This window comes from Bos mutus, chromosome X (assembly GCF_027580195.1).
Source record: "Bos mutus isolate GX-2022 chromosome X, NWIPB_WYAK_1.1, whole genome shotgun sequence".
Taxonomy (NCBI): Eukaryota; Metazoa; Chordata; class Mammalia; order Artiodactyla; family Bovidae; genus Bos; species Bos mutus.
Genome location: NC_091646.1, coordinates 3,369,311 through 3,396,233, shown reverse-complemented (window position 1 = coordinate 3,396,233; position 26,923 = coordinate 3,369,311). Strand labels below are relative to the sequence as shown.

Sequence of the window (26,923 nt, the reverse complement as noted above, 5' to 3'; positions counted from 1 at the left end):
GGCAAGAATAATGCAGGGGTTTACCATGCCCTTGTCCAGGAGACCTAGCTGACCTAGGGATCAAACCTGTGTTTGTCTCCTGTCACTCCTGCTCCAAATACGGTTCTGTGCCGACTGAGCCTTCGAGGACCAAGTTTATTGTCTCAGCGTCTTCCTCCTTGTGACGAAACACTGAGATCCTCAAGAAAACACCGCAGGTCTGGGTGCTGGGTGGTCTGCCGTTGCTGGCAAATCTTGCCCAAGTCGTTCAGCTGGCGATGCCTGACGGCACATCTAACCCACAGCTGGGTCGGGGAGAGAGCAGACGCGGTAGTCAGGTCTGGTGGGAGAAGGAGACTCCTGCAGCAATGATTTTCTTATCTGTGGTGCAGAAGCAGGGCCAGGAGCCCAAATTCCCCGGAGGCTGGGAGAGCGCTGTGCTTTCGTGGGCCCCTTCTTTAGGAAATGGAGTAGCTACAAGTTGCCATAGAAGACAACCAAATGACATACTTCACACATGACAGTGGTTGGAATAGGTTCCAGAAAGCAGAGTCCTCAAGCCCGTGGCTATCAATTTACAGAAGCAAGGAGAACTTCAAAGAGCCCGTCAGGAAGCAGCAGGCGAGGGGCTGCCTGGTGCGGCGCAGCAGACGAACGTTGCAGTGAAAAGGACAACGAAAGGACCGAGGACTGGAGATGGCGGCAGTCCCAGTGAGACACCGCATCCTCGTTGCCACAGCAGGCCTCAAGTTGATCCTAGGCTTGAACGCAAGGAGACATTCACGAGTACAGCGGAAGGTCAAAGTCACGATGCCTGAAAAACTCAAACGGTGGCTTGCTGATGACTGGGGCTTAAGTACCCGGCCAAAACAAGCTCCTTCATCTATCTGTCAAGAAGAACGTGGATTCCATTCTAGTGCGAAGCGTGGTTCCAAGCTTAAGTCGCATCTGACTTGATGCATCCCGTGACTGTAGGCCACCAGTACCTCTGTCCATGCGATTCCCAGGCAAGAATAATGCAGGGGTTTACCATGCCCTTGTCCAGGAGACCTAGCTGACCTAGGGATCAAACCTGTGTTTGTCTCCTGTCACTCCTGCTCCAAATACGGTTCTGTGCCGACTGAGCCTTCGAGGACCAAGTTTATTGTCTCAGCGTCTTCCTCCTTGTGACGAAACACTGAGATCCTCAAGAAAACACCGCAGGTCTGGGTGCTGGGTGGTCTGCCGTTGCTGGCAAATCTTGCCCAAGTCGTTCAGCTGGCGATGCCTGACGGCACATCTAACCCACAGCTGGGTCGGGGGAGAGAGCAGACGCGGTAGTCAGGTCTGGTGGGAGAAGGAGACTCCTGCAGCAATGATTTTCTTATCTGTGGTGCAGAAGCAGGGCCAGGAGCCCAAATTCCCCGGAGGCTGGGAGAGCGCTGTGCTTTCGTGGGCCCCTTCTTTAGGAAATGGAGTAGCTACAAGTTGCCATAGAAGACAACCAAATGACATACTTCACACATGACAGTGGTTGGAATAGGTTCCAGAAAGCAGAGTCCTCAAGCCCGTGGCTATCAATTTACAGAAGCAAGGAGAACTTCAAAGAGCCCGTCAGGAAGCAGCAGGCGAGGGGGCTGCCTGGTGCGGCGCAGCAGACAAACGTTGCAGTGAAAAGGACAAACGAAGGACCGAGGACTGGAGATGGCGGCAGTCCCAGTGAGAGACACCGCATCCTCGTTGCCACAGCAGGCCTCAAGTTGATCCTAGGCTTGAACGCAAGGAGACATTCACGAGTACAGCGGAAGGTCAAAGTCACGATGCCTGAAAAACTCAAACGGTGGCTTGCTGATGACTGGGGCTTAAGTACCCGGCCAAAACAAGCTCCTTCATCTATCTGTCAAGAAGAACGTGGATTCCATTCTAGTGCGAGCGTGGTTCCAAGCTTAAGTCGCATCTGACTTGATGCATCCCCGTGACTGTAGGCCACCAGTACCTCTGTCCATGCGATTCCCCAGGCAAGAATAATGCAGGGGTTTACCATGCCCTTGTCCATGGGACCTTGCTGTCCTAGGCATCAAACCTGTGTCTCCTGTCACTCCTGCTCCAATAACGGTTCTCTACTTTCTGAGCCTTGGAGGACCAAGTTTATTGTCTCAGTCGTCTTCCTTCTTCTGACGAAGTTTTGAGATCCTCAACAAAATATTTTAGGTCCAGATGCTGGGTGGTTGTTGTCGCTGGTAAATGGGGCCCAAGACGTACAGCTGGTGATGCCTGATGGCGCATCCAACCCACAGCTGGGTCGGGGAGAGTGTAAAGACAGTAGTCAGGTCTGTTGGGAGGAGGAGACTCCTGCAGCAATGATTTTCTTATCTGTGGTGCAGAAGCAGGGCCAGGAGCCCAAATTCCCGGAGGCTGGGAGAGCTGCTGTTGTAGCATGGGCCTCTTCTTTGAAATGAAGTAGTTACAAGTTGCCATAGAAGACAACCAAATGACATACTTCACACATTGCAGTGGTTGGAATGGGTTCCAGAAAGCAGAGTCCTCAAGCCTGTGGCTATGAATTTGCAGAAGCAAGGAGAACTTCAAAGAAACAGTCAGGAAGAAGCAGGCAAGGTGGCCAGAAGCCTGGTTTGATGCAGCAGACAAAAGTTGAAAAGGACAAGAAAACAACCAAAGACTGGAGATGGTGGCAGTCCCATTGAGACACCGCATCCTCGTTGCCGCAGAGGGCCTCAAGTAGATCCTATGCTTGAAAGAGTGGAAACATTCATGAGTAGAGCTGAAGTCAAAGTCACGATTCCTAAAAACTGAAATGGTTGCTTGATGATGAATGGCGCCTAAGTACCCGGCCAATACCAGCTCCTTCATCTATCTGTCAAGAAGAATGTGGATTCCATTCTGTGTGTGAGCGTGGTTCCATGCATCCCCATAAGGCCACATCTGACTTGATGCAAATTCCCAGGAGATGAGAGAGTGCTGTGCTTGCATGGGCCTCTCCTTTATGAAATGAAGTAGCTACAATTTGCCATAAAGACGAATGTTGATTCCATTTTGGTTCATGCATTGTATGTAGCTTCAGTAGTGTAAACTCTTTGCCACCCCTTGGACCATAGCTCAACACGCTCCTCTCTGCATGGTATTCTCCCTGCAGGAATTCTGGGGTAGATTACCATGCTCTTCTCCAGAGGATCTTTCTGACCTGTGGATGGAACCTATTTCTCCTCTAGCCCCTGCTTGAAGGCAGATTCTTTACTGCTAAGCCACCAGTTAAGCCCTTCATTTTACAGGATTATACAAAATACAAGAAATCTTGAAGAAGCATAGGTAATAAGGAGTATGCAATCAATGAGTTTTGGCCGGGATAAAGGTGTACTTCAATGTGATGCTGGACACTCAACTCCTTTACAAATTTGAGAGGCAACATATGCTGAGATCCTTGTCGACTGCCCTGATGCATCCATGTCCCAGGTGTATGGGGCCTCAAATCTCCTGAGATTGTTTGTAAGAATTGGAGCAGTGTTGGCCTATACATTTCTGGATGAGAAGAGCCTTGCTTTATTACTTAATGAATTATCTTCATGATTTCCTAAAATACCAAGTAGAGAACTCTACAACTTTGTTTATTGCCAGCAATTATGCAGTTGCTCTCCCTGAGTACCATTGGAAAGCTGTGTGAGGTGCTTGCACCCAACCACTTTTGATTCTCTTTAAACACATTTTGTGTCTTAATCCTCTCCTGTACAAACAATGTACTTTGTAAATGTTCATGTACAACAAAATTTATGTTTGTTTTCTGTTTGATTTTAAATACAGAAAATAAAAGGAGTTATAGCTCCTTTTTTCATTTCAAAGTTTCTACCATTGTATTCAGTGATAGACAACAGAGACAAACTGTCGAGTGTTTTATTGCTTAGTTGAGAAAGCTGCTTTTGAACGCTGCGAGTTTCTATTCTTTTGACACTACGCACTTTTATAATATGTGCTAATGCTGTATGACATAATGCTCTGATTCCTAGTACCAAACGTTCAATTCAGTGTATATAACTGAACACACTCATATATTTCTGCTCCCCCCATTTTTTATGGTGCTTAAAGTAAAAAGAGCCCATCCTTTGTGAGTCATCCATCCATGTTGTTTGTTAGGCATTTCTTTGCTCAGATTGTTGAAGAACAGTGGCTTGTTTCATAGTTTATGTATTTGTGCCTAATGCATGTTTTAACATGATAGACTCAGTACATTGTGAAGCTACAGCTTTCTGGAAAAGTTAATCTTTTCGAAATTGTTTTTCAGGCAGTCCTAAAATGGCGGAGGAATAGGATGGAGAGACCACTTTCTCCCCTACAAATTCATCAAAAGAATATTTGAATGCTGAGCAAATTCCACAAAACAACTTCTGAATGCTGGCAGAGGACATCAGGCACCCAGAAAGGCAGCCCATTGTCTTTGAAAGGAGGTAGGACAAAATATAAAAGATACAAAGAGAGACAAGAGAGGTAAGGATGGACATCTGTCCTGGGAAGGGAGACTTAAAAAAGAGAGAAGTTTCCAAACAACAGGAAACACTCTCTCTGGTGGGTCTGTGGCGAGCTTTGGAATCTCAGAGGGCAAATAACCGGGAGGAAAAATGAATAAATAATTAAAACCCACAGATTATGTGCCTAACAGCAACTCCCAGTGGAGCCGCAGCCCAGATGCTCACATCCATCACTAGCAAGTGGGGACTGGACAGGGAGGCACAGGCTGCAGTGCTTTGGGTAAGGACTGGGCCTGAATACCCCAAGGGTAATCTGAGGGAACTAGCCAGAGATAGCAACCCAGATTGTGAGATAACAATCCCGTGAAAAGGCTTAACCTAAGACACTGCCAGGCTCCCTCACAGAACAAAGGACTGAGCAGAGCTAGCTGGCTTAAGACTGGCCCATCCCCCACTGGAGACATGCAGGCGAGGGGAGCCAGAGCTGGAAGGGGGCAATCACAGCCCCAAAGAGGCATCCTATACCAAACTGCAAGCAGATTTCCTTGTAAAACCAAGACTTCTTGGGATTCTGGATGGTCAGCATCCACCAGGAGGGTCTCAGGCAGAGATCAGCTCCCCAGAAGAGACACATGGCACACCTGAGAAGGCGTGCTTGTTGTACACCCAGAAAACCAAGGGGCTGGGACGGGGGAGGCTATAAGCCGCAGCCTTCAACTGGGGGCAACTGTGCTAGCCAAGCACCTGGTCACCTTAGCTGCTCAGACCTGGGACGGGCACAAAACGCAGGCCCAACCAAGTCTGCACCTTTGTGGAGTACCCGAGAACCTGAGCGGCTTAGACTTGGGAAGTGCATGCAAACCAGGGCCCGCATTAGACAGTTCCTGGCATAACAATCTAGATCCTGAGCAGTGTAGACTGGGAAACCACACACGCCATGAGTGGGGGCAAACCCAATGCAGCTCAGACACTGTGAGCACATGCCAGTGATATTCGTTTGCAGTGTTCCTCCCTCCCCACAGCATGACTGAACAAGTCAGCCTAAAAAAAGTGACCACCACTGTCCCCATTGTGTCAGGGCAGAAATTAGACACTGAAGAGACCAGCAGACAGAAGCTAAAACAGAGGGAACCATTTTGGAAGTGACAGGTGCAATAGATTAAAAAGTTAGCACCAACTACATAGGAAGGGGCCTATAGACCTTGAGAAGTACAAGCTGGACCAAGTAACTATATGAAAATGAACTGACCCCACACGGTCCACAACAGCTCTACAGAAAAAGTCATAGATATATTTTACTATTATAATTTTTTAAATTTAAAAAATACATATTTTTAAGTCCCCTATTACTCCATTAATTTTCACTTTATAACCTACTATTACACTGCCAAAAAAAAGACCCTAAAAATTGATTTTCTGATCTAAAAATAAATTTTTTCTTTAAATTTCAAAACATATATACATATAAACTCAGACATAAAGTTTAGGGATGATTAAGAGTAACACAGTCCATCCCATATTCAGTTCTCATCTGACCTTCTCTGCATGATTAATAAACTAATGTATTCTTCACAGATATCCATAGCTTTGTTAATATAAAGTTATCTTACTACAAATGTTTCTAAAAATTATGTTTTAATGTTAGTCATATGATGTTTTGGGTTTCCCTCTAATTATGGTTTGTTCACCAATTCTTTGCACAAATATTTCTAATATATGACTACTTTTCCCAATATTGGTACACTGAAGCTGGCGACCAGTGTCTCAGAGGACCAAGGCTACATCTACTGGAAGCTATTACTGGCAGAGTGATTTTCTGGGTGACAATACTGCATCAACAAACATGCATATTAAACAACTTTAGTTCAGAAGTCACTTGTGGATATATCACTATTTTACCATAAACTGGTGACTGTCTTAACATCCTTCTTATGGGGCAGAATTAGCTGGAAGTTAAAGCTATTAATGTATAATTTTAAGAATTAATCCTTCAACATCCTACTTTATTTGCAGAGTGACAAATTTCATTGTTGTAGAAAATTTTATCATATATTCAGTTCTGAACAGTTCATATGGAAGAGAGGTGTGAGTGACAATTTTTTTTTTCATAGGGAGATCCTGTTTTGTGGTATTATATCTGATCCTGAACTCAGGGACCCTTGGTGGCAGGTGAGGCAGATAAATCTTTCAGGGAGATATGCTCCAGGTTCGAGGAAACCAAATGATCTCTGTCTCCTGGGCCAGTGTCATTACAGTATTGGTAAGTTCAAGTTATGAAGACCTTATTGGTAAGTTCTGCCTGCTCACACCTCTCTTTCATATGTACTGTTCAGAACTGAATATATGATAAAATTTTCTACAACAATGAAATTTGTCACTCTGCCAGCTTGATAAATTGTAGTCCCAACTGGCAGAGCCATTTGCCTTGCAGTAAACACAAAATGACAAGAGTTCTCTTCTCCACATCCTCTTCAACATTTGTTGTTTCCTACCTCTTTGATAATAGAATTCCAACAGTTGTGAAGCAATAGCTCATTGTGGTTTTCATTTGCATTTCTCTAATAATTAAGGATGTTGAACATCCTTTCATTTGCCCAATGAACTATCATATGTCGTCTTTGGAAAAATGTTTGTTCAGGTCCTTTGTCCATTTTTTAAAAATTGGGATTTTGTTGTTGTTGTTATTCACTTACATGTGTTCTTTATATATTTTGACCATTCAGTTCAGTTCAGTTCAGTCGCTCAGTCATGTCCGACTCTTTGCGACCCCATGAATTGCAGCACGCCAGGCCTCCCTGTCCATCATCAACTCCCAGAGTTCACTCAAATTCATGTCCATCACGCCGGTGATGCCATCCAGCCATTTCATCCTCTGTCGTCCCCTTCTCCTCCTGCCTCCAATCCCTCCCAGCATCAGAGTCTTTTCCAATGAGTCAAGTCTTTGCATGAGGTGGCCAAAGTACTGGAGTTTCAGCTTTAGCATCATTCCTTCCAAAGAAATCCCAGGGCTGATCTCCTTTAGAATGGAATGGTTGGATCTCCTTGCAGTCCAAGGGACTCTCAAGAGTCTTCTCCAAAAACAGTTCAAAAGCAATCAATTTTTTGGCGCTCAGCTTTCTTCACAGTCCAACCCTCACATCCATACATGACCACTGGAAAAACCATAGCCTTGACTAGATGGACTTTTGTTGGCAAAGTAACGTCTCTGCTTTTTTAATATGTTTTCTAGGTTGGTCATAACCTTCCTTTCAAGAAGTAAGCGTATTTTCATTTCATGGCTGCAGTCATCATCTGCAGTGATTTTGGAGCCCAAAAAAATAAAGTCTGACACAGTTTCCACGGTTTCCCCATCTATTCCCCATGAAGTGATTTTGGCCATTAAATCTTATCAAATTTATGATTTGCAAGTATTTTCTTTTAGTAGGTTGTCTTTTGATTATGTTTTGGTTTCCTGAGCTGTGCAGAAACCATTTAATTTGCTGTAGGTTCCACTTATTTATGTTTGGTTTTGCTTCCCTTGTATGAGGAGACATCCAGAAAGGTACTGCTAAACTGATGTTAAAGAATGTACTCTTTATGCTTTCTGCTAGGAGTTTATGGTTTCATACGCCATATTCAAGTCTTTAGTCCACTTTATTTTGTGTATGGCATGAGGTAGCAGTCTTCTTGTTTTCTTATTGCTCTATAACTCGTTTATTTTTGTGTTCTACCATTTTATGTTAGTAGTTTTCTATGTTTTTCTCAGTTTCCTCTTTTTTTGTGTCTGTGCTATAGATGTTATGTTTTGTGGTTGCCATGAGGTATTTTTAAGATGTCTCGTAGACAAAATAGTCCTTTTCTGCTGATAGCATCTTATCTTTGTCTGATTTTCATCCTTTTTCTCTTCTCCCTTTTATGCTCTTATCTCACATTATGTATCCCTTTTTGATTTTATCAAATTGCAGTAGGTGTAATTATTTTTTACTATCTTTTCTGTTTAACCTTCATGCTATAATTAACTGCTTAACAGCCCATTCTAATATGGAGTTGAAAATGCCCAATTCTATCACCTTACTCAAAGCTTTATGTGCCTTTGCCTTTTTGTTTCAGATAGAAGAGCTGGTTTCAACATGTCTTGTAAAGCAGGTCTAGGGGTTGACAAACTCCCTCAGCTTTTGTTTTTCTGGGAAAGGCTTTTATTTCTTCTTCATAGCTGAATGGCATCTTGCTAAATAGTGTATTGTTGGTTGACAATTTTTATCTTTTAGTATTTTGAGTACGTCATTCCACTCTCTCCTTGACTACAGAGAAATCTGCTGATAGCCTAATAGGAGTTTCTTTGTAGGTTACCATTTTTCCCCCCTGGCTGACTTTAAAATTCTGCCTTTGTCATTGAGTTTTGATAGTTTTAATGTATCTTGAGGAAGGTCTTTTTGCATTGAGGTAATTAGGTATTGTCTTGGTTTCGTGAAATTCTATATCTTGTTCCTTCCCCATATTTGGGAAGTTCTCACCTATTTTTTCTTTAAATGAATGCTGTTACACTACCTTCTACCTTTCTTCTTCTGGGATACCCATTATCTTAATTTTTCCCTTTTTAAGAGTTGGGTAGTTCTCATTATTTCTTCATTTTTTTAGATTTTCTTTTGTTTTACGTGGGTCACTGCTAGAGTTCTACCTTTGAACTCACTGATTCTGTCTTCCACATGGTCTTTTCTATGTACAATGCTTTCTATGCATTATTCATCTCATTTTGGTGGGTTCTTCAACTTAATAATTTGGTACTTTTTTTTTTTTTTTTTTTTTTTTTAGGGATTCACAGGTACCTCAGTGGTAAAGAATCCACCTGCCAATGCAGGAGACACAGGAGATGCAGGTACGATCCCTAGGTCAGGAAGATCCCCTAGAATAGGGAATAGAAACTCACTCCAGTATCCTTGCCTGGGAAATCCCATGGACAGAGAAGACTTGTGGGATGCAGTCTATGGGGTCGCAGAGTTGGACACAACTGAGCATAGTTCAGTTCAGTTCAGTCACTCAGTTGTATCTGACTCTTTGCGACCCCTTGAATCCCAGCATACCAGGCCTCCCTGTCCATCACCAACTCTCGGAATTCACCCAAACTCATGTCCATCGAGTCGGTGATAACATCCAGCCATCTCGTACTTTTTCGTCCCCTTCTCCTCCTGCCCCCAATCCCTCCCAACATCAGAGTCTTTTCCAATGAGTCAACTCTTCGCATAAGGTGGCCAAAGTATTGGAGTTTAAGCTTCACCATCAGTCCTTCCAGTGACTGATGTCTTTTAGGATGGACTGGTTGGATCCCCTTGAAGTCCAAGGGACTCTCAAGAGTCTTCTCCAACACCACACTTCAAAAGCATCAATTCTTCAGCGCTCAACTTTCTTCACAGTCCAACTCTCACATCCATACATGACCACTGGAAAAACCATAGCCTGGCCTAAACGGACAACTGAGCACGCATACTGTTTAAGAGTTTCAGTTTCTCCTTCTGTTAATTTTATTCATGATCTGACTGAACTGCCTTTCTAGGTTTTCGTTCTACGTTTTCTTGTATATCACTTAGTTTCTTCATGACAGTTACTTTGAATTCTGTTATCAGTTACATGGCAAAATTCCATTTACACCGCTTCTTGGGAAATGTCATTTTCTTCTTGTGATACAATGTTAGTGTGGTTCTTCATCTTACTTGATGTTGTTCCTCTGCTGATGCATTTGAAGTAATGAACACCTTTCTTCCTTCTCTTCCTCTCCTCCTTTTTCTTCTTTCTTGATTCTAAGAATTCAACAGGTTAGTATACCTCTGGTTATACCTGAGAATTGAAGCTTTTCACCCTACAAGGACTCTTTCAGAGTTATCTCCCCTCAATGTTGCTGATTGTGCCTCTGGAGTCACAGATGCCTTGCCGCTACTGGTGTAACTGGCACTGCTGCCTGGGGCACCAGGATGGTGGGAACCTGTACTGGATCCAGTATCCTGAGTTGTATACTGTACTGGATCCAGTATCCTGAGTTGTATACTCTCCCATCATGAGGGGTGGGGAGCCAGGGTCAAAGGTGTCTCTGCCTTGACTAGGGTTGTTGGGTTCATGGGTGCCACCACTGTAGGTAGTATTGCAGAGCCAGAGTCATAGGTGCCTCTATGGCTGATGGGACAGGGTCACAGGTTTTACTGCCCCTATGTTCAGTTAGTTCTCTGTGGCTGTGGACACCACTTCAGCTGAAAGGCTGGTTATCTGTGTGTTGCCTTCCCTGATGCTACTAGGTTCTCTGGGGCTACAGGCTCAGCCACTGCAGCTGGGAGCCCAGGATAACAGGCACTGTCTCAACTGCTCCACTTGTTCTACCTCTTCTATGTTTCCACTCCACCTACCTGTAGATGTACAGATGTGTAGAACTGTCCAGAGTCCTGGGTAGAGGCATCTTTGTTGAGTTATAGCTGTTTTAATGGTTATAGACTGAAAAGGAGAGAAAAAGGGAGCATTTCATGATGCCATGATATTGACATTACTCAATAATTCTTTATTAATATTGGGTTAGACAAAAATACAGCACAAGAGACACCGATGTATAGATCAGTCTTATGGACTCTGTGGGAGAGGGAGAGGGTGGGGAGATTTGGGAGAATAGCATTGAAACGTGTATAATATCATGTATGAAACGAGTCACCAGTCCAGGTTCGATGCACGGTACTGGATGCTTGGGGCTGGTGCACTGGGACGACCTCCAGAGGGAGGGTAGGGGAGGGAGGAGGGAGGTGGGTTCAGGATGGGGAACGCAGGTATACCTGTGGCGGATTCATTTCGATATTTGGCAAAACTAATACAATATTGTAAATTTTAAAAATAAAATTTAAAAAAAAAAAGAAAAAAAAAGTTCATTTGGGTTTTTTCCATAAGATGTTAGTTAAATTGAAGGTTTATCAAAAATTATCTTAAAATTCTAGCTTAAACTGAATACATCAAAAGTGAGAAACTTTCGTTACATTGATACTTTAATCACCTGCTTTCAAATCACTATCGTTCCTAGTTCCTTCTAACTATAGCCATAACTTCTTTATATTTACCTGAGGCCTCTCCAACATGATTTGGACACCAACAATTCTCAGCTTTATATTTTTCAGAATTTTCAAATCTCAGCTACTACAGGGAAGGAAATTATATTGTAAGAAAATAAGACTGTGTTTCTTTCTCAAGGCCCTGATTTCATAACTATTTCATTCATCTAATAAGTGAAAATATATTTTCCAGAAAATTATTTTACACTCTGTTTTATAGCTAAATTTATATATAAGACCTCAGATTAATTTAAGCCCTCAGATTCATTTCATTTTTATAGGCCAAAAACTATTCAACTTTATAGGCCAGCAATTTCAGTTGGTTGCATCTGTATTTCCATATTGCTAATAATCCTGTTCTACTTCTCCTATTATTTTTATGTACATTTGATGCTAGCAAATGGGTTACTGATTCAAATATGACTATTGGATACTCTCAAAAAAATAAATAAATAAAAGCTGTTTTTAGGTTAATAAACAAGTCTAAAGCAAACAAGTCAGGTAACAGTAACAAAAAGACATGTAAATGCATTCAGTGAGGTGTATTAATCTGTATATATCTTTTATTTTTTTGAGGTTTTGTGATTTTTATTTTTACTCAAGTACAGTTAATTTATATTAGTTTCACATATATAACATTCAATATTTTTATAGATTATATTCCACTTACTGTTATAAAATATTGGCTAAATCCCATGCACTGTACAATATCTTTGTAGCTTATTTGTTTTGTACATATTAATTTGTATTTTTCAATCCCATATCCCTGTCTTGCCCCACTGTTAACTACTAGACTTTTCTCTATATCTGTGATTCTGCTTTTATTTTTTCATTTACTTCATTTTTTAGATTCCACATCAAATGATAACATACAGTATATATCTTTCTCTGACTTATTTCACTAAGCATAATACCCTTCAGGTCCATTCATATTATTGCAAATTTTCACTTTTTTAAGGCTGAGTAATATTTCAGTGTATAATCTTAATTATATAGATTCAAATTTTACATCTGCATATAACCTCATAATTACTACCCTTTTCAATTTATTATTCCATACAGTTCTCTTATGTCTCATTTTTTTATTTTTTCTTTTAATATAAATTTACTTTAATTGGAGGTTAATTACTTTACAATATTGTATTGGTTTTGCCATACATCAACATGAATCCGCCACAGGTATACATGTGTTCCCCATCCTGAACTCCCCTCCCTCCTCCCTCCTCGTACCATACTTCTTGGTCGTCTCAGTGCACCAGACCCAAGCATCCAGTATCATGCATAGAACCTGGACTGGCAACTCGTTTCATATATGATATTATACATGTTTCAATGCCATTCTCCCAAATGATCCCACCCTCTCGCTCTCTCATAGAGTCTAAAAAACTGCTCTATACATCTGTGTCTCTTTTGCTGTCTCGCACACAGGGTTATTGTTACCATCTTTATAAATTCCATATATATGTGTTAGTATACTGTATTGGTGCTTTTCTTTCTGGCTTACTTCACTCTGTATAATCGGATCCAGTTTCTTGGCTGTGCCTCACAGCTCTCAAGATCTTAGCTCCCCCAGTGTAAAGTCCTAACCACTGGACTGCCAGGGAATTCCCTCTTATGCCCCTTTTAAATCAATCACCCACTATACAGCCAACCACTGTTCTTATTTCTGTCACCATAAATTGGTTTTGCCTTTTCTTAAATATTATGTAAAAAGAAATCAGAGTATGTACTAATTTGTGCATAGTTTGTGTTTGGTTTCTGTCAAATAAGTATCTATGATATTCACTGATAGTAGTATGTATAGCAGGAATTTTATCCTTTGTAATCGATGTGTTCATAGACCAGAATTTATTTAATTCTATTCTTGATGGGCATGTGGTTATTTCCAGTTTGGGTATATTATAAACTACTTTGCTATGAATTTCTTATACTTGCATTTCAAAGTACAGGCACGTAAGCACTTGTTTCTCTAGGGGTGGGATTGCTGTATTGCAGCATAAATAGGAATATTGTTTGCTTCAGTATCTAGTGCCAAGATAGGTTTCCCTCCCAAAGTGTTTGTACTATTTCCAACAACCAAAACAGCGTAATGAGAGTCCCAGTTTTTTTTTTTTTTTTTTTTTTTTACATCTTAACCAAGTTTGGAATTGTCAGTTTTCTTAATTTTAGCTATTTTGGTATGACTATAAAGATACCTCACTCCCTAGTGAAGAACTATGCTGATCACCATTTTGGAAAAATGGAACCAGAAGCAATTAGATATCACTGCACACCTATTGTAATGGATAAAACTGTAAACAAGAACTTGAAATACAAAGTTTTGGAGAGAATGCAGAAAAACGGAAATGTCACACACTGCTGGTAAGAATGTAAAATGTTATCATCATTTTAGAAAACAGTTTGGCAGATACTTATGAAGTTAAATAACCACATAACATATGTCTAGCAATCCAAATCCTAAGGATTTTCCAAGAGAAATGTAAATTATGTTAATACAAAAGCTTGGACATATATATAGAAGTTTTATTCAAAAATTTAACCAAACTGAAAGAACTTAGATGCCTTTCAAAAGGTGAATGGATACATAAGCCTTATTACATACATGGAATGGAATGTTCCTTAGCCATAAAAATAAGGAACTAGTAATTCATTCAATTTAGATAAATTTTAAATGTACTTTGATAAAAGAAGCCAGATCCGAAAGACTATATGTGATATGATTCCATTTATATGACATCATACATGGCCATAAGACAAGTTATAAATTTATTGTAAGTATACAGTCTGATTGGAATGGAATTTAATCTCCTACTAGGGGAAAAAAATCCAAAAAATAGGCAAAGTTTAAAACTAAGGAACATACTTCTACATAACCCATAAAGTCAGTAATCACAGTAAAATTAAATAAGTTATTTAAATGAGTAATAACGAAAGAAATGAACATTCAGGAAAATAAATATCTAGAATAAATTATCTAAGTCTCCAACTTAAGAAGCTATAAAAATAATTGTTCAGAAATCTAAAGTAAGGAGATGGAAGGGGATAACAAACTACAATCAGAAATCAAAGAGGGACTTCCCTGACAGTCCAGTGGTTAAGAGTGTGCTAAATGTAGGGAGCATGGGTTCCATCTCTGGTCAGGGAACTAAGATCCTACATGCTGTCTGTAGAGCACAGCCAAAAAAAGAAATAGGAAACAATACAAAAAAGTTTTAAATTGAAAAAGTTTTTGAAAAGTTTAATAAATTGTAAAGAATCCACATGCAATGCAGAAAACCTGTTCGATCCTTGGGTTGGGGAGATCCCCTGGAGAAGGGAAAGGCTACCCACTCCAGTATTCTGGCCTGGAGAATTCCATGGACTGTATAGTCCATGGGATCCCAAAGAGTCAGACATGACTGAGTGACTTTCACTTTCACCTCACAAATCCTTAAAAGAAGGACCAACACTTGAGTGAATGTGGATTTTCACTACAGATCTGGGATATATTAAAAGTACGGGTGGTCAGAAAAATGGGGGTACTACAAATTTCCAAGACCTTATTCTCCCTCTGGAAAAACACAAAACAAGCAGGGCTCTCTGAGCCATCTTTCTCAGATTTCTGGAGAACACTCAAAGGTTTATAGAAACCAAGTGAACACTCAATCAGAAAAAAACATCCTCCAAAATGATAGAAAATTTTATTTGTATGTTTACTTTTCCCCACATTCTTCTGGTGTGGAGTCAGTCTTGGTCTTGAAGTGGGACCACGCTAGTTCCCAGTTCCTTCTCTTAAACCAGAGAGAACTGGCTGATCTTATTTGCAGATTATTGTATACATCTGTTCTAACATGTTTAGGGGATACCTGAAGCAAAGCATTCATTTCTACTTCTCCCAACTCAGGTCACAGGTGGGATAAGTAGCAGGCACTTCTCATAAAAGCTGCAAGAGGACAATAAATCCACAGAAACCTGAGGCAAGATATTATGGGCAGAGACATACAACAGACCACCTAAGGAACTAGAGTGAGGCTTTTTGTGGAATTAGGATGTTCAACACCAGCCATATATATGGCTGAGAAAACTCGGAAAGGTGAGATACACGCTCAAAAAGGACTTGAGTAGACATCAAGCTTTCATGTTGGGCTCCAGAAAAGAGGCAATTTGCAAAGACTAGAAGAGGTAACTGAGTCTTTTTGTTTCTTTTTCTTTTTTTTTGGTTTGTTTGTTCTGTTATAGCTTGTGGCATTGAAGAAAATTTTTACTAAAATATTCCCTAAATGTAAGTTATGAAAATAGAGACTTCAGTGATTACATTCAGTAAGAAATAGCCTTTGTAAAAATGGTCTAGCAAAGTCTCAAATGTTAATACCACAGTTTAAGTGATTTAAAAAATACCACAGAAAATCCTGGAGAACTGGATGTGAATTCCAGTGTTACCACAATGTAAGTGTCAAATTTCCAATCTGAAATAACACTTAATGCTGAGCAAAATATGAAGAAACCATCCCTAAAAAAATTCCATACTTTAAGCCAGCCATTGTTGATTTAACCTTGATGAGTTCTAGAAACTTCTCTTTAAATTCCAAAAAAATCTCCACCTTCCTTTTGGTACATAGATAAATTAGCTGAAAACAATTTAATCTTTCAGGACTTAAAAAATCAGGACAGTGGTCAGTAATTAGTCGTCGGATTAGTAATCAGAATTAGTAATCCAGACTTCAGCTGAACCCAACATCTGCTAGCCACAGATTTGTCAAACCCTGAGACTATAAAAGGTCCCAAACCATTGTTGCCTTCAGAGTTCTGACCCTAGAGATTCGCTGCCATGCTGCTGAGTGACATCACCTATAAGCTCTCTGTTTCCCTCCCCTCTGTGAGTCCCCTATCCCTCTTCTTCTGAGCAATGATCCAAAAGTTTCTGGAAGGTTCCCTACTGTGAGAGACTTCCTATCATAAGGAATCTTATCAAACCACCACCCAAATAAATCTCTGTTACAGCTACCTCTTGTCATTTCCTAGGAATCATAAAATAATTGATATGACTACAGGTGTATATTGAACTGATTAGATTACATTTCATCAAATTTAAGACATTGTCTGCCACTATTTCTTCAATAAGTTTTTTTGACATTTAACTCTGTTTTATTTTTGAGGATGTTAATTACACATGTAATTGACTTTTTGACCTTGCCCACAGCTCACTGATTTTCTCGTCATTTTATGGTTTATCTTCTCTTTTATAATTTGCATTGAATATTTGCATTGAATATTTCCACATTCACAAATCTTTCTTTCTGTATCATCTAATATGCCCTTAATCCATTCAGCATATTTTGGAGTTTTTATCTGTGTAAATTTGATTTATGCCATGCTTCCCTGGTGGCTCACCTGGTAAAGAATCCACCTGCAATGCATGAGACCTGGGTTCGACCCCTGGGTTGGGAAGATCCCGTGGAGAACGGAAAGGCTACCCACTCCAGTATTCTGGCCTGGAGAATTCCATGCACTGTATATAGTCCATGGGGTCACAAAGAGTTGTAAACAACTAAGTAACTTTCACATATCTTTGATGTCTCTAACTTCTTCAAGACTGAAATTATAATCATCGTTATGTCCTTTTTTGCTAATTCTAAGCACTTTGTCATTGTGTCATTTCTGGATTGGTTACTGTTTATTAATTTCTGTTCTAATTTGGGATATACCTTTCTGTTTCATGCTTTTTTTTTTTTAATGGCATGCCAGCCATTGTGGATTTAACCTTGTTGAGTTCTAGACACTTTTAATTCCAAAAAAATCTCCACCTTCCTTCTGGTACACAGCTAAATTACCTGAAAACAATTTAATCTTTCAGGACTTTCTTTTAAGATTTATTAGGCAAAACCAGGACAGTGGTCAGTCTTGGGCTAAGTATTTTCTCTCCTATGCAGGTAAGACTCGTCATCTGTACTCTACCAGTGAGCCATGAATCTTCATGAAGCTTTCCAGTTTGGCTGAAAGAAACAGGCATTATTCCTGGCCCTGTATGAGTTCTGAATGCTGTTTCCTCTAATTCTTTTGTATGGTTCACTTCTGGTCTTGGGTCACTTCCTCAGAAGCACATGCTCATGAGTTGACTGAGTTTAATTGAATGAGACCTTCTGCAGTGATCTGGAGTTGCTTTTCTGTTACTCTCTTCACTCTTGAATTGTGTCCTGCAAACTCTAGGCCTTTTGTGTCCCATCACATAGCCTGTTTCATATACTCAGTGCAGAAGGTTCATTGGGCTTGTCTGACTTCTTTTCCTCAGTTTCCTGGAAATCTTCTCCCAAAAGCTGCTACAAATATATAGCTCACCTCAAGTAGATGAGACCCTTAAATGCATAACATCAAGTGTCTTAAAAATTATTTCATAAATTTAATCCATTGGTCAATTATTTCCAGAAGGATGGTGAATCCAGTCTCTATTACATCATGATGGTAACCCCCTTATTTTCATTCAAATATGAAGTGTTGTTCAGAATCTTCTTGCCTATTCATTCACCAGTGTCCAGACTTCTATTATTTTGTTCACAGTATAAAGCTGTTAATTAAAGAAAGATAATTCTGGTAGAAACTTACCAAGTCATATATTCAAGTTGATTTGTTCAGTTTTATTAAATGACATTTTTCTAGGTTATACTGTTACATATGTATTATTCAAGATATTCATGTACAGTTATTCAGTGTGCTGAGTTTTAAAAATCCAAAATATAGCTATAGTAATATACTACCTTATATATTATTTCATCTGTTTTCTTCAAAAAAGTCTATAGTTTTAATTTTCATAAATAAAAAATATTATGAATTTATAGCTACTCTCTAATTTATCAACTTCAATGTATTAAGATGTTATTTTTATGTTAATTTTGATTTTAATTTTTGTTTTTTTGCATCAGTATCTATTTTTAAGGTTATTTAACTTTTTATATTGCAATATAGCCAATTAACAACACTGTGATAGTCTCAAGTGGACATCACAGCAACTCAGCTATACATATGTATCAGTTCTCCCTCAAACTCCCCTCCCATCAGGCTGCCACATAACATTGAGCAGAGTTCCCTGTGCAATACAGTAGGTCCTTGTTGGTTATCCATTTTAAATATAGCAGTGTATACATGTCGATCTCCAGCTCCCAACATACCCCTTTTCAACCCCACCTTTCCTCCCTGGTAACAATAAGTTTGTTCTCTGAGTCTGTTTCTGTTTTGTAAGTAAGTTCATTTGTACCATTACTTTTTAGATTCCACATATAAGGGATATATCATATTTCTCTTTCTTTGGCTTCACTCAGTATGACACATTCTAGGTCTTTCCATGTTGCTGGAAATGGCATTATTATTTCAGTCTTTTTAAGGGCTGAGTAATATTCCATTGTATATATGTCCCACGTCTTCTTTATCCATTGTTGTCAATGGACATTTAGTTTGCTTTCATGTCTTGGCTATTGTAAACAGTGCTGCAGTGAACACTGGTTTCCACATATCCTTTCAGATCATGTTTTTCTCTGGATATATGCCCAGAACTGGGATTGCAAGACCATATGGTAGCTCTATTTTTCAGTTTTTTAAGGAATCACCATACTATACCAACCTAGACAGTCAGTCTAGTCAAAGGTCTAGTCAAAGCTATGGTTTTTCCAGTAGTCATGTATGGATGTGAGAGTTGGACTCTAAAGAAAGCTGAGTGCGGAAGAATTGATGCATTTTAACTGTGGTGTTGGAAAAGGCTCTTGAGAGTCCCTTGGACAGCAAAGAGAACAAAGCAGTCCATCCTAAAGAAAATCAGTCCTGAATATTCATTGGAAGGACTGATGCTGAAACTCAAACTCCAATACTTTGGCCACCTGATGCAAGGAACTGATTCATTGGAAAAGACACAGATGCTGGGAAAGATTGAAGGCAGGAGGAGAAGGGGATGACACAGGATGAGATGGTTGGATGGCATCACCAACTTGATGGACATGATTTTGAGTAATCTCTAGGAATTGGTGATGGACAGGGAAAGGCTTGCCATGCTGCAGTCCGTGAGGATGCAAAGAGTTGGACACGACTGAGCTACTGAACTGAAACTGTTCTCCATAGTGGCTGTACCAATTTACATTCTCACGAATAGTGTACGAGGGTTCCCTTCTCTCCACACCCTCTCCAGCATTTATTGCTTGTGGATTTTTGGAGAACAGCTATTTTGACTAGTGTGAGGTAATTACCTCATTGTAGGTTTGATTTGCATTTCTCTAAAAATTAGTGATGTTGAACATCTTTTCATGTGCTTATCATCAGTTGAATGTCTTTTTTGGAGAAGTGTCTATTTAGGTCTTCTTCCCATTTTTTTAAAAGTATTTATTTATGGCTGTGTTGAGTCTTCATTGCTATGCATGGACTTTTCTCTAGTTGTGGCAATTGGGGTCTACTCCCTAGTTGTGGTGTGTGGGCTTCTTGTTTCACAGCACAGGCTCTAGGAACAAGGGCTTCAGTACTTGTGGCACATGGGCTTCACTGCTCTGTGGCACATGGGATCTTCCTAGACTGGGATCAAATCAGTGTCCCCTGCATTGCAGGGCTGATTTTAACTACTGAACTACCAGGGAAGCACTTCTGCCAATTTTTTGATTGGGTTATTTGTTTTGATGATGTTAAGCCACATGATTGTAACTTTTGGAGACTAATCTCTTGTTAGCCACATCATTTGAAAATATTTTCTCATAATTTGTGGGTTGCTTTTTCGTTTTGTTTGTTGTTTCCTTTACTTTGCAAAAGTTTTTGAGTTTAAGTAGGTTCCATTTGTTTATCTTTGTTTTTACTTTCATTATTCTTGAAGATGGATCAAAAAATATATTGCTATGATTTATGTCAGAGAGTATTCTGCCTATGTTTTCCTCTAGGAGTTTTATAGTGTTGAATCTCACGTTTCTGTCTTTAATGAATTTTGAGCTTATTTTTTGTATATGATGGTAAAGATCATTTTTTTTTACATGTAGTTTTCCAGTTTTCCCAGCATGATTTGTTGAAAATACTGTCTTTCCATCACTGTGTAGTCATGCTCCCTTTGTAATTGATTAATCAATCATAGGTGCCTGGGTTTATTTCTGAGCTTTCTATCCTGTTGCACTGATCTATATTTCTGTTTTTGTGCTGGTACCATACTATTTTGATGACTATAGCTTTGTAGTCTAGTCTGAAGTCAGAGAGCCTGATTCCTCCAACTCCATTTTTTTCCCCCTCAATATTACTTTGGCTATTTGGGGTTTCTGTGCCTCCATATAGATTTTAAGGTTTTTTTTGTTCTAGTTCTGTGAAAAATGCCCTTGGTAATTTGATAGGTAATTTTCTTCTAGTTCAGATTTTATATATAGTGTTTTAATTATAGCTTCATTTGGATACTCAAATTTTCCTTATTATTTTTCATTCCATGAGTCATTTATATAAATGAGTGTTTTACATGTTTTGATTTTGGAAAATATGGCTGTATTTTGTTATCAGCTTCTAATTTAATGTGTTGTTGTCCATATGGTAACAAATCTGGTTTGAGTTTTCTCTGTGGCTACTAATGGAAGTGTTCTATGAATTCTAATTCTGTAAATGGCAGTTGCAGTTTCTATATTAACTAAATTACAAATTATTTGTATTTTCCATAAACCTTGCTATTTTAAACTGCACAATGAATAAATCATTTGGAAATTCACATTAAATCTTCATTTAATATTTGTAGATTTATAACTTCCTGTTCATAATCAATTTTATCTTTATATATTTTAAGCTTATATATATCACTGAATATAAACAAGTTCATTGTTTTAATAGCTTGTTAGCACTAATAATCACATTCTGAGTAATGATTTTCATTCATGTTTATTTTATCTGATATTAACATCAGGACCCTGTTTCTTGTTATTTGTAATTATTTGTTATGTGTTTTTTATGATTTCTTTCACATTTCTATGATCTCATAGTTTAAATAATATTTTTATATTTTAAATAATATGTGTGCTCAGTCACTTCACCTGTGTCTGACTCTTTGTGACCCCATGGACTGTAGCCCACCAGGTTCCTCTTTCCATGGGATTATCTCAGCAAGAATACTGGAGCAGGTTGCCATTTCCTCTTCCAGGGATTTTAAAACTCAGTTTGATATTTGTTGATTTTGAGATACTGATTTGTTGCTGTATAATTATCCTCTCCCCTTATTTAATTTTTAACCAAAGTTCTTTTTAAAAAAAATTTTATTGAAGTGTAGTTGATTTATAATGTCATGTATGCTTCAGGTAATACAGCACAGTATTTCAGTTGTATATATTTCTTTTATCAGATTCTTTTCCCTTATAGATTATTACATAATATGGAGTCTAGTTCCCCTATGGTATAGAGTAGGTCCTTGGCGGTCATCTATTTTATACAAAGTAGTGTTTATATGTTAACCTCAGCCAAATTACTTTATCTATTTAAGTATTCTACATTATATTTTTTTATCATTACTTTCAATATTTTAACAAGGATACTTTAATTCTTTTTACTGTATCTACCATCCCATTTACAATAGAAATACAATAGGATTTAACTCCAGGCATGATCTACCTGCATCTTGTTGGTTATACTTGTCTAGATCAGAGATTCCCAAATGTTGTGCTTGGGAAAATGGTATGGTTAAGAAATCTATATAAATGTGTTGAGAGATCAATACCATAGGTACTCAGGGAGGCCAGAAACATTAAGAATTCCCAAGCCAATCACCTCAGTTTATGAGAAACCTTGATGATTTACTATAGCATGACATATAGAAATTACCACTATCTACTGTTCAGGTATGTGCAAAAATAATGTAGTTTATATCATTGAATTTTACTTTTTCCATTAACCACTTATACTTGTCTTATCATTACTTACTTTTTATAGGCAAGGCATATAACAAATCTACTCAATGTATTTATTATTTGTACACCACTGTTTCTTGCATCCTAATAGATTTGCTTCAATTTTTATCCACCTGAAATATGTCTAATAGTTCTTTTAATGATAGCTTATGAATAATAATTTTTATACTGTCTATAAAATGTTTTGATTGACCCTAATTATTGTTTAGTTGCATACAAATTGTTGTTGAATAGGTCTTTTTCCTCAAAACCTTAAAATTAAAATTTTATTCATTTATTTCAATTTTTCTGTAGTAAGGAGTTTGGAAATTAAAAGGAGCTAATTTTTCAAAATTTAGCTCTTAGTATGTTGCTTCTACCCAGTTCTCTCCATTTGCATCTTCTTTCAGTATATACTGACCTTTTTATTTATCTACATCTCTTAAATATTCCTTCATATTATTTTTAAGCTCATTGATTGTTTTTCATTTTAAGTAATTCTATTTTTCATTTTGCTGATTATATTTTCAGGTATGTCTAACCCAATATTTGACCAGTTTCTGTTGTTTTGTTTCCACAATTAACTATTTCAGTTCTACGATTTTTTATTCTTTTAAAAATTACAGTATCTAAGACCTTCTCTGAAACATTGGTAAAGTGTTATTCTGATTTTTTCTATTTAATCTAATTCTTAGGGCTTGTTTCAAGATTTTCTGTTTTATCTATAAGTTCATGTTTCTTATATCTTCATCTGTAAGACTTTTTGAGCCCTATGTTGAAGCTGTGTTCCTCTAGATGAAATTTGCCTTTGTTTTAACCAGTTCCATGGGGGCAGTATCAAACTTGGACTTCTTTAGAATAAATTCTCTATTTAAGTTTTCTCAGACAAAACAAATGTTAATTCAAGACTGCATACTGGCATATGGCCTTGTATTAATTCTCTCTTGCTGCAAAACAAATCTCCCTAAAACTTAGTGGCTTAAAAAAACATGCATTCTTTATCTCAGAGTATATTCATGGTTTAGGAATCCAGGTACCCTGCAGGTGAGCCCTCTGTTTCAGAATGTCTTACAAGGCTGCAATCAAGGTGTCAGCAGGGGCTGCATTCTTATTTGATGATGTGATTGAGCAAAGATCCACTTACAAGTCCACTTACATAGTTCTTGGCAGGATTCAATTCCTCAAGAGTTGTTAAACTGATAGCTCCTCACATCTTTCCAGGCTGTTAGTCTCTACTTCCCAAGTCTTAGCATATTGGTTAGTAGATCTCAGTATACTGCTTAGTATATTGTCTGTTTGTCTCTCTACAGACACACACACTCTCTCTCTTAAGGCAGTGTTATTATGGAGAAATCTAACTGGTACCGCTTTTAGTACTGAGTTGTCCAAGAATGGAATTTGAGTTCTTTGACTTGAGAGTTTCTGGAATTGGATTCCTAACCTCAGTAGATTTATAGATGCTAATGACTATTTCTGGAAGTAAACAGAGCACTGACAGTCTATGATCTAGCAATGCAGAACATTAGAACTGGTTGAACCTAATCAACCACTTAAAAGCAAGGAACTAGGTGAGTGTGTATATGATATTTTGAGCAGTTTTGACAAACTAATATAGGGAGACTGGCTGCTTACTCCTAATGTCTCTGAACAAATTTGGGAAAAAAGAATGAGCTCAAGGACTTGAATTCTGAGTTCAAATGCCATATAATTCTATTGCTTGAATCTCTGAATCTTAAATCTTGTATCTCTTAAGGAGATACATCCTGTAGTTGCTGAAAAGCAACCCCAGAATCTCATCTGCATCTAGCTGTATTATAACACAATTTAAACTCCCAGCCTCATAGGATGACTATGTTAAAGTGAGAGAATTGATGGGGAAGGACTAGGGCCTTGAAAGTTGGAATGCAGACATATAGGAGAACACTGATGGAGCTGGGGACATGGAGTCCTAAATCCTAATGAATCTTCTTTGCCATTGGGAGCACCTCTAGTGTAGTTATTCTATAAAACAATGCTGAATCTTCTCAAGACACCCGCAATACTCCTCTCTGCATCTAGATCTGTAACTAGACTCAAGTTCACCAGGCTTCTGAAGGTAAGGTGTCAATACAAAGTATGACCCATAAGACTTTGTGCTATACTCCAACAGAACTGCTTGAATTTTCAAATTTGTGTAGTAATGGATACTATGGAAGTGGAATAATGGTGAGAGAAACATGAAGTTGTACAGACTAAATTTATATATGTAAGCAGAATCACAAAGCAGAGATTCTGCATTGAATGGTGCAGTATCAAGAATTAGAAAGGGCTCTGTTTGGCTGATTCATGGATCAAAAGACGTCCCACCATGTTTGAGTTTGAAATGCTAGACATGACTTACCTTAATGTAGAGGAACCAACTCAAGGGCATAGGGATATTGAAATGTTAGAACGGATTTGTCATATAAGAACTACTCATCCACAGTGGGAGGGTCTAAAAGGCATACCTTTCACCATGACTAAGAAAGAAACTTGTGAGGGGAGCCCAGTATCCTTGAAAAGTCCTGTGGTCTTCTCTGTAGGCCAGACCTTTCAGTGGGAAACACAATCAGTGAATTGGGAAACCTAAGTGCAATGGGAGTACTAAGATCCCAGGGTGACAGTGTCATGTGGTGACACTTAACCACTAAAGGCAAGATGGTGTGGTTACCATACTGGACAGTTGAGTCAAAGCAGCAAACAATCATCTGATTTTCACAGACCAATGACACTGGCTAGTTGATCATGACTTCTGTAGACCTGTTAGGAAGGCTACTAAATTATTACTTGATCTTATAGTCATAAAAGTTCTAGATCAAGTAAGCAAAAGTCTAACTTAAATCATAAAACAGAGTCTTAACTTCAGGAGACCTGAAATGTCACTATGGTCCACCAAAGAGTAGGGGTTTATACCTCATTTCATCTTTTGGTGGGCTCAGTGATCCTTGAACTCTTCCTGTTCTGGAATGCAGAATTGGAATAGAAAACTTCAGTAGCTGGAATAATCCCCATATTGGTTCCCTGACCTGTGCAGTGAGGGATGTTATAGTGGGAAAGGCCCAATGGGAGCCATTACAACTGTCTCTATGCAGCAAAATAATAATGAAAAGGAATGCTGCACTCCTGAAAGGACTGAAGAAGTTGGTGCAACAATCAAGGACTTGAAAGATAAGAAGTGCTGATTCCTACCACATGTCCATTATACCTGCTTAATTATCCTGTGCAGAAGAGAACAGATCTTAGAAAATGACAACAGATTACTGTAAGCTTAACTGGGTGGTAACTCCAACTGCAGCCTCTGTACCAGATGTGGTTTCATTGTTTGAGCAATTTATCATACCCCCTGGTACCTTGTATGCAGCTACTGATCTGGCAAATGCATTTTTATCCATCCCTGTCAATAAAGATCAGCACAAGTAGTTTGCATACAACAGGCAAGGCCAGAGATATATCTTCTCTGTCCTAATGCAGGGGTATATCAACTATCCACCCATATGTCATAATTTAGTTCACAGCGATATTGAATGCCTTTCCTTTCCCCAAGATGTAACACTGGTCCATTACATCAATGACATTATGCTGATGGGACCCAATGAGCAACCAAGAAGAACTATTCTAATCTTACTGTTGAAACATTTGTGTGTCAGAAGGTAAGGTTTAATCCCACAAAATTCAGTCTTTCTACCTCAGTAAAATTTCTAGGAATCCGGTGATGTGGAGCATGTCAAGAAGGATAAGTTGTTATATCTGACTCTCCTACAACCAAAAATGAGGTGCAATGCCTAATGGACCTCTTTGGATTTTGGAGAAGAAAGTCCTGATTGGAGTGTTTTTCTAACTTATTCAGTTCAATTCAGTTCAGTCGCTCAGTCATGTCTGACTCTTTGCGACCCCATGAATCGCAGCATGCCAGGCCTCCCTGTCCATCAACAACTCCCGGAGATCACTCAGACTCACGTCCATCGAGTCGGTGATGCGATCCAGCCATCTCATCCTCTGTCGTCCCCTTCTCCTCCTGCCCTCAATCCCTCCCAGCATCACAGTCTTTTCCAATGAGTCAACTCTTCACATGAGGTGGCCAAAGTACTGGAGTTTCAGCTTTAGCATCATTCCTTCCAAAGAAATCCCAGGGCTGATCTCCTTCAGAATGGACTGGTTGGATCTCCTTGCAGTCCAAGGGACTCTCAAGAGTCTTCTCCAACACTACACTTCAAAAGCATCAATTCTTCGGTGCTCAGCCTTCTTCACAGTCCAACTCTCACATCCATAGATGACCACAGGAAAAACCATAGCCTTGACTAGACGGACCTTTGTTGGCAAAGTAATGTCTCTGCTTTTCAATATGCTATCTAGGTTGGTCATAACTTTCCTTCCAAGGAGCAAGCGTCTTTTAATTTCATGGCTGCAGTCACCATCTGCAGTGATTTTGGAGCCCAAAAAAATAAAGTCTGAAACTGTTTCCATTGTTTCCCCATCTATTTCCCATGAAGGGATGAGACCTGATACCATGATATTCGTTTTCTGAATGTTGAGCTTTTAAGCCAACTTTTTCACTCTCCACCCTAAA

The 26,923-nt window shown here is 39.0% G+C and overlaps 1 pseudogene; it reads left to right on the top strand.

Moving 5' to 3' along the window:
* Positions 1-257: 257 nt before the first annotated feature.
* On the top strand, positions 258-3,637 carry LOC102272479 (mortality factor 4-like protein 1; annotated as a pseudogene).
* Positions 3,638-26,923: the final 23,286 nt, after the last annotated feature.